Source organism: Diadema antillarum, unplaced genomic scaffold, assembly GCF_040938485.1.
Source record: "Diadema antillarum isolate AM-2024a unplaced genomic scaffold, OU_Dant_1.0 scf00000111, whole genome shotgun sequence".
Taxonomy (NCBI): domain Eukaryota; kingdom Metazoa; phylum Echinodermata; class Echinoidea; order Diadematoida; family Diadematidae; genus Diadema; species Diadema antillarum.
The window spans coordinates 796,162-808,218 of NW_027271000.1; the positions used below are offsets into that span (position 1 = coordinate 796,162).

Below are 12,057 nucleotides of genomic sequence, written 5' to 3' on the forward strand. Positions count from 1 at the left end.
GCAGTTTACGTGTTCGCATTGTCGTTGTGTACAATATTAAGCTCTCGCTATGAAAGGCGCCAATTGCCTGCATTGATGCGGCTATTGTGTGCGTGGATCATCCGTTGTCTCTCGCTACGGTAAAGTGTGGCGTGCAAGATATTATACTGGGTACCCCATGCAGCCCGCAGATGATGCAATGTGTTGATGTCAGTGGTTTACACTGAGATAATTTCGTTGTACTTTGAGTATTTTAATATATATTTCCGCTGGTATTCGTTTTTTAGTCGTATTCAGCTGAGGTTGAGATTTACAGGCAGAACAGTATTAAAGTGCCCACAGGCATCAAATCATCCATTCATTGCATTGGCCATAATTCTGATCTTGACATTGATAGTTAAAAGGCCCTTTTAACCATTCCATTCTCTATTCGGCAATAGAGTAAATGTTACTAGGCCTACTACGTTCTGCTTGTTTACTACAGTTGTATTTCTAGGTCTATTTTGTTCAACTCAATTCAAAATGGGTGTTATTGAAATCATGTCTGCCAGCCAGAGGCTGACTTGCACATGTTTACAATTATGTAATCATTCATAGAGCTTCTACAACTTTTACAAAGAGATATATTCAAATACAGGCTAGTACTGTAATCTACTTGTATGAATGTAAATATGCTAAAAAATAATAGTTTAAAGCTATGATAAAAGCAGCAATATAATCTTAATAAAGGTACGAAGTAGACTAAGTACATGTAAAAATTACAAAGGTGATATGATAATGATAATACAGAGTACTAGAGAGTGAATGTACATGGATATGTAAGAATATAATAGGGCCCTGTAAGATTCATAAAAAAAGACAACATTAATATTGTTAAGTACCTTGGTACATCATGCATAGTAGAGATAAAATATATTGGATACAAACTACATTTGTATGTTGTAACAAAATTTATTTTTACCATTCAAATTTCATTTCAATATAGGCCTATCATCTAAAAATGTCTCCACCATATCTTAGCGTTCTTAATGTTATTCTCCCAACAGGTCTACAGTACGGGTTGCTATTACAAATGTGAGGTGACTACTTCACATTTGACAGTGTCATGTCCTTTTTTTGTTTGGGCAGATTTTTGTAATGGTTGATTTATAATCAACCCATCCTCTCTGATATAGTATCAAAATGATATGATTCACTGTTCTTACTTTCTTTACACAATGATGAATATAATGAGTAATTTCCATATTTAACTCAGGAATTTCAGACATCTTTAGATAGATGAGATTATGACAAGATGTATGCAAAAGCTCAAGAGGAGACCATCTACTTTTTTAGTCATCAATTATTTTGTCATTCATTTTCATGTGATGTTCTTGTAATGAGTACTTCATAACTCACTACTGCGTGAGCATGTTAGTCATGTATTGGCGCATTACAAGTACTGTATTATTATTATTATTATTATTGCTTTATACTAAAGGCCCTAATTCTAATTATCAGACTTGTCAAGTCCAAAGATATGCCATTTGTGATTTATAGGATAGGACAGTAGGTCAAAGGTGGTGTGGGTCATGGGTCAGAGGTGAAAATCCAAAAGTTTTTTTTTTTTTTTTTTAGTACAGTCAAATGAATTACGGTATCACATTATTGTGTCTAAACAATTACATTCACATATTACATACCTGCCACAGTTTTAACCTGCTGAAGACAGACTGATTTTCCTATAATGCGCATTACCCATACCTACGTCATGCCAAGAATACTTCAATGGGTTAAGCCATGAAATTTCTCCTGCTGCTATTCTACACAGTGCTTTTTTAGTGTACATTCATTGTCAAGTTGAAGACAAGTTGCTTAAATGGAAAGAAACAGAAGATTGATGCAGTTTTGAATTATAGGGCCTTTGTGGTGCAGCACTGGCATTATGTTAAACTTTGTGGATGTTATTTCAAAGATTTTCTTGAGCCTTGTGATTTTTGTAAGTACTGCGTACCATTTCTTTAACATCCTCCTAGATGCATTGATGTAAATATACAGTGCATCCAATAGAAGACAACTATAAAAGATACAGTGTAGAAGATAGGCCTATAATGTGTTTGAACTATGTGTGTTCATGCATGTTGTAATATCTTTTTATATTTTGTGCAAATTGCTATTTGCATTGCATTTTGCAGAGTTTTTTAATCATATTCAAGGAAGCATCATGTTGTACATGACATTAGTTCGTTGTGGTCTGTTTAAAGGACAAGTCCACCTTCATATACATAAGGATTGAGAGAATGCAGCAATATTAGTAGAACACATCAGTGAAAGTTTGGGGAAAATTGGACAATCCATTCAAAAGTTATGAATATTTTAAGTATCTGCGCAGTCACTGCTGGAAGAGAAGACTACTACAGTGTATGATGTCACATGCGTACAACTTTATAAGGAAAATAAAAAGAGAATTTCACAAAACTTTTACTTTTTGAATAAAGTGCACATTTCTTCGACTTGCTGCTGACATATGTTAAGGGTGATATTATTCCCCCTGCCTTCTGAAAGAAAAAAGTCGAGTGTTCTTTTGTTATGCGAGAAAAATGGAAATATGTTGAATTTTCTTTATTCTTTCTTTATATCGTTGTACTCACGTGACATCACAAGCTATAGTAGTCTTTTCATCCAGCCGTGACTGAGCAGAAACTTCAAAAATTCATAACTTTTTAGCGGATTGTCCGATTTTGCTCAAACTCTCACTGATGTGTTCTACTAATATTGCTGCATTCACTCAACCCACATGTCAATGAAGGTGAACTTGTCCTTTAAAGTCAGGTATGTCCAGTGTGTGGGAACACTAGTTTCAATAGATACAATTGTATAGTATAATCATTCACTCCCTTTTCAACACAGTTTAGTAACCCTTGGACCCATGATAACAATGATAATCAAACTAAACAATCACAAAAAGGTCGAATTGTATAAACCATGTCTTTTTTTAACTCATTAGAAATAGCAGATTTTGCTATATAACACACATTTCCCATAGATACCTGCCCAAGTATACTTTTAAAAGACTGTTTGTTACAATGGCTTAAAGGAGAATGAGGCCCAAATATGTGAATGGAGCGAAAGTGGCAACATTAATGGGACACATCAGAGAAGTTTAGGGAAAATCAAACTATCCTTTCAAAAGTTACAATTTTTTTTTTAAAGTTTCTAAAAACCATTGCTGGATCAGAAGAATGCATAGTGCATCATTTTGTGGCATTTTTATTGGACAGTGGTATAAAGAAAATATGAATAAAAGTCAATATATGAATTTCATTTAATTCTAGCATCACAAACTGGTGTAGTCTTTTCATCCATTGATGGCAGCAGTGAAACTTTGAAATTCATACCCTTTGAATGGATAGTCTGATTTCCTCAGACTTCACTGTTAAATGTGTTCTAATATTGTTGCGTTCAGTCAATCCATTGGGTTTAATTCCCCCTAATTTACCCTGTGTGAACCATCAGAAGGTATCCCATAGGATGTCAGGGGTATATCTGTATGTAGATCTGAGATCTGGGGATATAATGTTTGTTACAATGTTGTGTATGAGTGCATTTGTGTGTACTTGTGATTTGAACAGTTGCAGAGCAACCAAGCCAGTTTGTTGCCGGGCAACATGTTGACAAGTACACATGTGTGCACTGTGCAGTAGATTTTGCGTTAGCGCTGCACATGTGTGTTTCTAATTGGCAAGCTTGTCGGTATTTACTCTGAGGGTCCTTTTTGTGTGCACACTTTGTGTGTGTTGTGTGATACTTGTACAATGTGTATGTTCAGCTTCAATCTGTTGTTTTTGAGTCACCATGATATTTAATAGCAGGAAGGAATTTATTTGTCACTGACACGTTAAACCAGTGATCCAGGAGATGTTACCCTTACAAAAAAAATTGCTATGGTATACCATAAAAATACCATACAATGTATGGTACCATACCATACAATGGTATTGTATGGTATCATAGACTTATACCATTCGAATACCATATGAATACATCACAAATACCATAGCACAAATACCATATACCATACATACACCATACACATGTACCATACACATACCATAACACATGTACCATCCATATACCATACATATACCATACAAATACCATACATCTCATTTACATTTTTGGGACAAATTTATGCAAATTTATGCTACCATACATCTACCATTAAAAAATACCATACAGTTACCATATAACCACCATACACTTACCATATATTGTTAACCATACATCTACCACAGAACCACCATAAATTTACCATATAAACACCATACAGATCCAGCAAGCAGCATATACCTACCATATAACTACCACACATCTACCATATTGCCACCATACACCACCACCAAAGCACCATATATCACCATATAGCTACCACAGAAGCACCATATAAGTACCATACAACCACCATACACCAACCAGCAAAGCACCATATACCTACCATATAACCACCATACAGCTACCTCAGAAGCACCATATAGTTACCATACAACCACCATACACCATCCAGCAAAGCACCATATACCTACCATATAACTACCACAGTAGCAACATGTACCTACCATATAACCACCATACACCTACCACCGAAGCACCAGATACCTACCATATAACCACCATACAGCAACCATAGAAGCACCACATATTTACCATACAACCACCATACACCATCCAGCAAAGCACCATATACCTACCATATAACCACCATACAGCTACCACAGAAGCACCATATAGTTACCATACAACCACCATACACCATCCAGCAAAGCACCATATACCTACCATATAACTACCACAGTAGCACCATGTACCTACCATATAACCACCATACACCTACCACCGAAGCACCAGATACCTACCATATAACCACCATACAGCAACCATAGAAGCACCACATATTTACCATACAACCACCATACACCATCCAGCAAAGCACCATATAACCACCATACAGCTACCACAGAAGCACCACATATTTACCATACAACCACCATACACCATACAGCAAAGCACCATATATCTACCATATAGCTACCACAGAAGCACCATATACCCACCATAAATCTACCACAAAAACATCATACATCTACCATAGGAGAACCATATATATACCATAGCGGTATCATACATGTACCATATAACCACCATACATATACCAAGAAGCACCATACACCCACCATAAATCTACCATAGCGGTATCATACATGTACCATATAACCACCATACATATACCAAAAAGCACCATATAACAGCCATACATCTACCATATAACCACCATATATCTATCATATAGCCACCATACATTTACCTCAGAAGCACCATATACCCACCATAAATCTACCATAGCGGTATCATACATGTACCATATAACCACCATATCCCGAAAAGCACCATATAACAGCCGTACATCTACCATATAACCACCATATATCTATCATATAGCCATCATACATCTACCATAGAAGCACTGTGTGGTAAAAGCATGGTGATTTTGTGGTAGATGTATGGTGGTTATATGGTGTATGGTGGTTATATCCCTAATAGCAGAAACACATCTTAAAAACGTCTTAAAGACGTATTTTCCTGACCAGTAAGTTGTCGTAAAGACGTCATATAACGGCGCAAATAAGACGAAAACTTGCACCAACGCGAGACGTCGTGATGACGTCATATTTTTACGTCATTACGACGTCTTACTGGTCATGAAATGACGTATTTGAGATGTTATTAAGACCAGTAACTGACCATAATATGACGTCTTAAAGACGTAATTCTTAGCTGTCACTGGTCATGACAAGGTGTCTTTAAGACCAGTTACTGACCATAATACATTGTATGACATGTTTAAAACATAATTCACACATTTAAATGGGCATGAAAAGACGTCATTAAGATGTATTTAAGACCTGTTACAAGTCATGACAAGACGCCTTTACGGCATATTTTGGACATGTTACTGGTCATGAAAAGACTTCATTAAGATGTGTTACTGGTCAGAATAAGTCGTAATACTCTGAAAACATTTTAAAATGTATAAATGTTCACAAAGATGTCTGTGTGATATCATTACGGTGTCAATAATTGTTTTATTTTAAATTCTATTTATCATGTAAAATGAGTGGGACAGCATTAATGCATCAAAAAGACAGATTGTTCTATGGTTACAGTATATTAATGTATAATTTACAGTACTCAGTGTAATGAGCATACTTGTCTTACAACTACACCTGTCAAAACCACCTCATAAACTAACACTCAATCACTAACACAAGACAAAGACTACAATACTGCATCAAAAAATTAAATACACACAAGTTGATTAGAAACGTATTTACATAATTCAATCATGAACACAAGAAAAACACATACATTCTATATCTTGAAAAAAGGAAAACATTTTTAAAAATACACTTTGCTGTTAACATAGCAGTTTCCAAGCACATGTATTGAAGGTCTAACTAGTATATTGCTTACTAGAATCAACTGAAAGACCTGAAAATTTACACATACAGAGTAGAATAATTTAACCACCCCCCTCAAAAAAAAAAGACCAGTATTTTCAACATTTGGATTTCAATATGCAAATTTCTTATGAATTTTAGGGAAAGTTGGAATTTCATCTAAAATCAATGAAAAATAGAACTCCTTCAGGTTTTCTGTAGAAAAAAAAAATCTTCCAAATGATGTAATTGATATCCATGACACAAATTCGTACAAATTTTGCACATTTCCTATTTTCCTTTGTTTTTTGTTTTTACAGAATTTTCTGCTTTTTAAAAATGAAAAGGGAAAATCTAGCCATGCTTACTTTAGACAATAATAAAATATAATTTTAAAAACTGTATACCCCCTTGCCCCCAATGTCACTGGAGGGGGGTGATTACCCACAATTTCAGAACATGAAATGGCGGTTCTCCACAAGACTGAGCATAGAATTCATGTTATTGCTGATATACTCTGTTACTGTTTCACCTTCCAAAGCTCTGATACAAACTTCCAATTTTTGGCTTGATAAAATATCCACGTGTATCAAACATTTTGAAAGCCTCTCATAAAAAGCTTATCATACGATTGACAATCTGTAGATGTCCGAATTTTCACACTGTAACATTGGCAATTCGCCGGGGCAGCGGCTGAGCTGCTGCAAGCAAGAGCACAGAAGTGGTCTCAACTGCTCTGTGTTGGTTGTATACCTGCTGCGATGTGGCGTGTGAGAGCCATATGACAGGCGTAGAAGTCCGCATTTCACTGACTGTATATTAGGGAGTTAAGATTGCACCTTGACATACGTTGTAGTCGACATGAACCGATGGCGTCATTTAAGGCTACGTTTACATGGTGCAGTGGACGACGTTCACCCGTCTGAGATGACGTGAAATTGGCGGGTAAGGAGTGAACACATCGACGTACTGTTGAGAGTGAGGCACATGCGCAGTAGCCCTTTCGTTGCAGGCAGACATGATCTCGACTCCGTCCACTAGTGCATGTTCACTGAAATCTTAAACTCCCTATTGGGAAACCACACACAAGTAGACGTGCTAACTACAATAGGTTGTGGGTGTTGACTTTTGTTCCAGCCTTTTTGCAAAATTGTTTATTCCACACTGACGTAGTAATTTCCATTGGATGCTTCCTTGGAGACAAGATACAGCTAGTACAGGGTGCTGAGTAAAGCTAGCTTGTTACTTGCGAATTTTGTTACGGGGCTTGCTCTGGATCCTGAAATGACCAGTCATGTTGGGGATGCCACAGCTGGTTGCTGGACTTAGAGTGCTGGGAAAAGAAGGGGATGTGAAATGAAGATTTGAAATACTGGTGGAACTTCTTTTTGCTACTATAAATTACATCTTAGCCATATACTGAGTATCAACACAAGAGTTTTGGGTCAATTTAACATGAGTCACAAAATTAATGCTCATCTAAGTTAACATATTCATTACTCTTCTTACCCATCATTGCTAATTTTCTAGGGCAAGGTGCTAGGTAAGCATGTGCCCGCTTGCCCTGGGCAAGTCAAAGTCGGGCAAGTGTTGTGGAGCAAAGGCAAAAACTGATTGCTCAAATCAGGCACGGAAAATTCTCAAAGTAAGGTGGATTTTTTTTTCTTAATATTCCTCAAATGCCATTATGCAGTTAATGAATTTGATCCTATCAAGGTAGGACAAACTGATCATCCAAATGGATGACTTGGTACTCTCTAGTTACTACAATCTTCACACAAAAGTATATGTTTTCATTGGCTTAAATACTCTTCATAATGATCTGACTTTGCAAGGAGAGGAAATTTGTGAAAACTTTTCAGATTTACCAAAACTATCTTTGTGCTTTAGAATCAGTAATGTGATAATCACCTGATTCTTCTATTGCTGATGGTTGCCTCCAACATGGAATCCACACCTAATCTGTTGCCTTTTGACACCTCCTGGTGGCTATTTCATGATTTTCTGTGCCAGAGATAAAAGTGAAAAAGGTGATCCAAATTGTGACTGAGACCACACAAGACAGTACACAAGTGCCATTCATCTACCAATATTTCTTGTGAGCAATGGAGAGTGATTCATGGGCTATGGATCACTTTCCAAGAAATATTGGAAGATGAATTAAGCTTTAGAGGCTTATATTTTTCCCTTTCTATTCAATAAAAAAAAACTAACGATTCAAAGATCCATGTATTCATTAAGCAATAAAAAGCAAGTTACAGAAAACAATACATTTTCTATTACAAATATCAGTCTAAAATTCATATCTACAGTCTCTTTAAATCAAATTATAGGCACACTTTTTGGAGTATAAAAGTGGTGAAAATCAAGCAAGTTGAAAGCAAGCTTCACATAACACATTTCCATCATATGAATACATTGTACATCATGTATGACAAAAAAAAAAATGAATTAATCTATTCTGCACATATTTTTGTTGAATATTAATTGAACTCAAATGCTCTTTCACTGAAAATGATGTGAATCCTAGCATATTGCAAAATACAGAGTCATAAGTGCACTTATTTGCCTCTTGAGGGTCAAATCAAATGCAAATTTTGCATGTCGATTTTATGCTTATATTACGTACTACCACGGTCATTACTGTATATGTTGTCAATAGATTTTTTTTTTTTTTAAACATGTAAAATTGTCCCTCTCGGGGGGGGGGGGGGGCAACTGCCACTGAAAGGTGGACACCATGCTCATTCAACAAAACATGCAAAAGGTTTTTTTTTTCACGGTCAGGCAATGCATGCGCGAACAGTAGAAAGGGTATCAAAATCACAGAAATTTTGAAAAAAGGGTTCGCTTTTCAATAGCTCGATATGTGTTCAGGGAATATATTTTACAACTCATGAAAATCTGAATACGAATACTTCATACGGTGGAAAAAATCGAAGGGTCATTACCGGTACTCATTTAGGGTCCATTTTGAAAGTTCATGAACGAGCATGGTGTCCACGTTGCAATGGCAGTTGCCCCCCGCCCCCGGAATTGTAATTGATGGTGATGAATTATGGGTGCTCGTGTGGTATCATACCTGTGATGTACAAAACCCAAACAAGTCATGATGTCCAGCCTCCAGGACTCAGGGTCAGGGGCTCAGAGGGAGCATTGGTCATCATCATACATGTGCCTTTCTCAACATGAGTGGTAGGGCAGGCTGGTACATGTGTCTCGCATCAGTTCTGCCCTACGTACACGTACGAAGCTCCCATTTGTTGCCGACAAGTGTAGTTCATGTCATGGCTCCTCCAGTCGCCCTCCATTCCTACAAGCACTTTTCATGCTCACTGCTAGCAGCCATACCTTTAAATATGAAATTAAAACAAACAAATTGACAAAAACGATTTCATTACTTCACTGGAAAGTATGAGTTTTGAAAAAAAAGCCACTTCCTGCATTTAAATTGCCACATCAGCAAAAGTAAATTTGTTTCATGTGCTGTATTTTTATAAAGTTGCGTGTTCTCTATAAATTTCTTAAAAGCCTCAATCAACATTGGAAGGCAGTGTCTAACATTGTTCAATCCAAAATTGTTGAATTGTACTTATCTAAAGTTTCATTATATAAATCAATGCAGATTGCAAGAATTCTTATAGAGAACCAATATTAACGAAAACATTTTGAATCGGCAATGTGACAATAGGCCTCCTCCAAAATCCAAATGCAAATTTGACAGTATTCTGCACATAAATAGTAGTAGCATTATGTTTAATTAGTATTAAATTTGCATTCGACATTTCTAGGGTGTTATGTTTCCAGTTCCTCCTTTTTATCCACGAAACATCACCACATACTTGCATGACAACAAAGTTAAAGAGAATTCATTTTTAAAATAGATTTTAACAATGAACACTATAAAGGCTTCATTTAGACAAATACATGTAGCAGGATAACATGATATATTATTTATTTCGCAATCGCAATGTCACTCATTTATCATTATCACTGACAACTGATATATGAACATGCAATCTTCTTGAGTACACACAGCCTCATACTCACAGGCTGTAACACACTAATATGCATGGGTTAGACTGCTTCGTGTTCCATATGGGCCATGGGCTCTGACCTTGTCCTTGTCTGTAAGAATTGTAACATTGTCATTGACAGTGTCAACAACAATAGATTAATTGTGACAATGAATAATATCCTGCCAGTACTATAAACCTTCGGTGAAGCCTTAATTATGTTGAACTTGGATTTCTGTTTAAGTTACACATGTTATGACTTATGTACAATGTAGTTGCAAGTTCCGTCTTTGTATTTTGTAATGCCACAGTAGATCTTGATTATTACGGCAAAATTTAGGAAGAATCTTGCAAGTCCTAACAAGCACAATCCTGTCAAGCACAGTCCTGAGCCGATTCCAGTTAGAATATTGTTTCCTTTGATCTAAGGTTGCATTTTCTTCTAACCAGCTAACGAGCTACATCGGTACATGTATAGCCTGCATATTCAACACACCGATCTTGATCACTTAAGTCGATTATTTCTGCGTAAGCGGGCTTATAAACTTGCAGTTGCACTGTAAATTACTGCAGAATGTGATTTCATTTTGACAGAAACTGCCCCCACATCTATGTTGGTTACCAATTTAAGCACTAACTGCGACCAGCAGCCCATACGCATAGTGTATGCATGGGGCTGCTGGTCGCAGTTAAGCACCAACACAGAAAATCATATATGGGACTGTGGGAGTAAAAAGAATATTTGCCGAGTGCGAGTGGATGGAGAACAGGCATCAAATAAATTCTTACCGAATTTGACGTGGAATTGTTAGTTCTTTGATGAAACCGGCCTCTTCAGCGAACAGATGCTTTTATGCAGTTCACCTTTCCACTTCCAGTCTCCAAATTTGGCATTCAATCTCCGATCTTTCGAGACGTGTCCTTAGATCGCTTGCGTTGGGGACATCTAACGGTTACAATTCGAACACCGCGCGCTGGCGGTTAACGTACGAGCTGTGCTTTTTGATTTTGGCGCGCACGGCCAGGGGATGGCAGAGCGAAGGGGACTATGGCTATGGCAGGGCTCGACACTAACTTTTATTTTTGGTGGCCCGATCGGGCCACCAAAATCATTAATTTTTATTTTTTGGTGGCCCGAAAGTAAAATCTGGTGGCCCGAAAAAAAAATCAAGAAAAAAAACATAAATACTAAATCGGTCCTACTGAACATAGAAAATGAAATATTAAGTATTACTCAAGTGATACATGTACCCATGTCTAAAATAAATGAAGAGAAAATTCAATCATCTTACCGTTATTCTGAGTTCTAAGATTTAGCAAATAGGCTTATAGATTATTATAAAAGTTGATGCCTATTTAGGTGGTCAAAACTTACGTTTGAAACGATAGAGTGGGAGCATTTACAGACATTTGTGAACATCCGACATCTGTTTTGGCATTATAAAGAGCTGGAAGTTACCGTTATTCATTTGATTGAAAAGCAATTATCCAACATTTACTAGTATTTTAACACCATACGGAGCCGAATGTTACTATTAATTGTTTTTTTTTTCAAATGTAAAAGCAAAGAACTGACATTCATTTTCGCA

The 12,057-nt window shown here is 36.7% G+C and overlaps 1 long non-coding RNA gene across 1 annotated transcript; it reads right to left on the reverse strand.

Annotated features, from left to right (window-relative positions):
• Nucleotides 1-5,888: 5,888 nt before the first annotated feature.
• LOC139719528 (uncharacterized) lies at nt 5,889-11,423 on the reverse strand. The gene is made up of 4 exons (XR_011710108.1): nt 11,258-11,423; nt 9,535-9,803; nt 8,364-8,456; nt 5,889-7,785 (listed from the first exon to the last, which is right to left on the reverse strand). It is a non-coding gene; the product is annotated as an uncharacterized lncRNA (long non-coding RNA).
• Nucleotides 11,424-12,057: the final 634 nt, after the last annotated feature.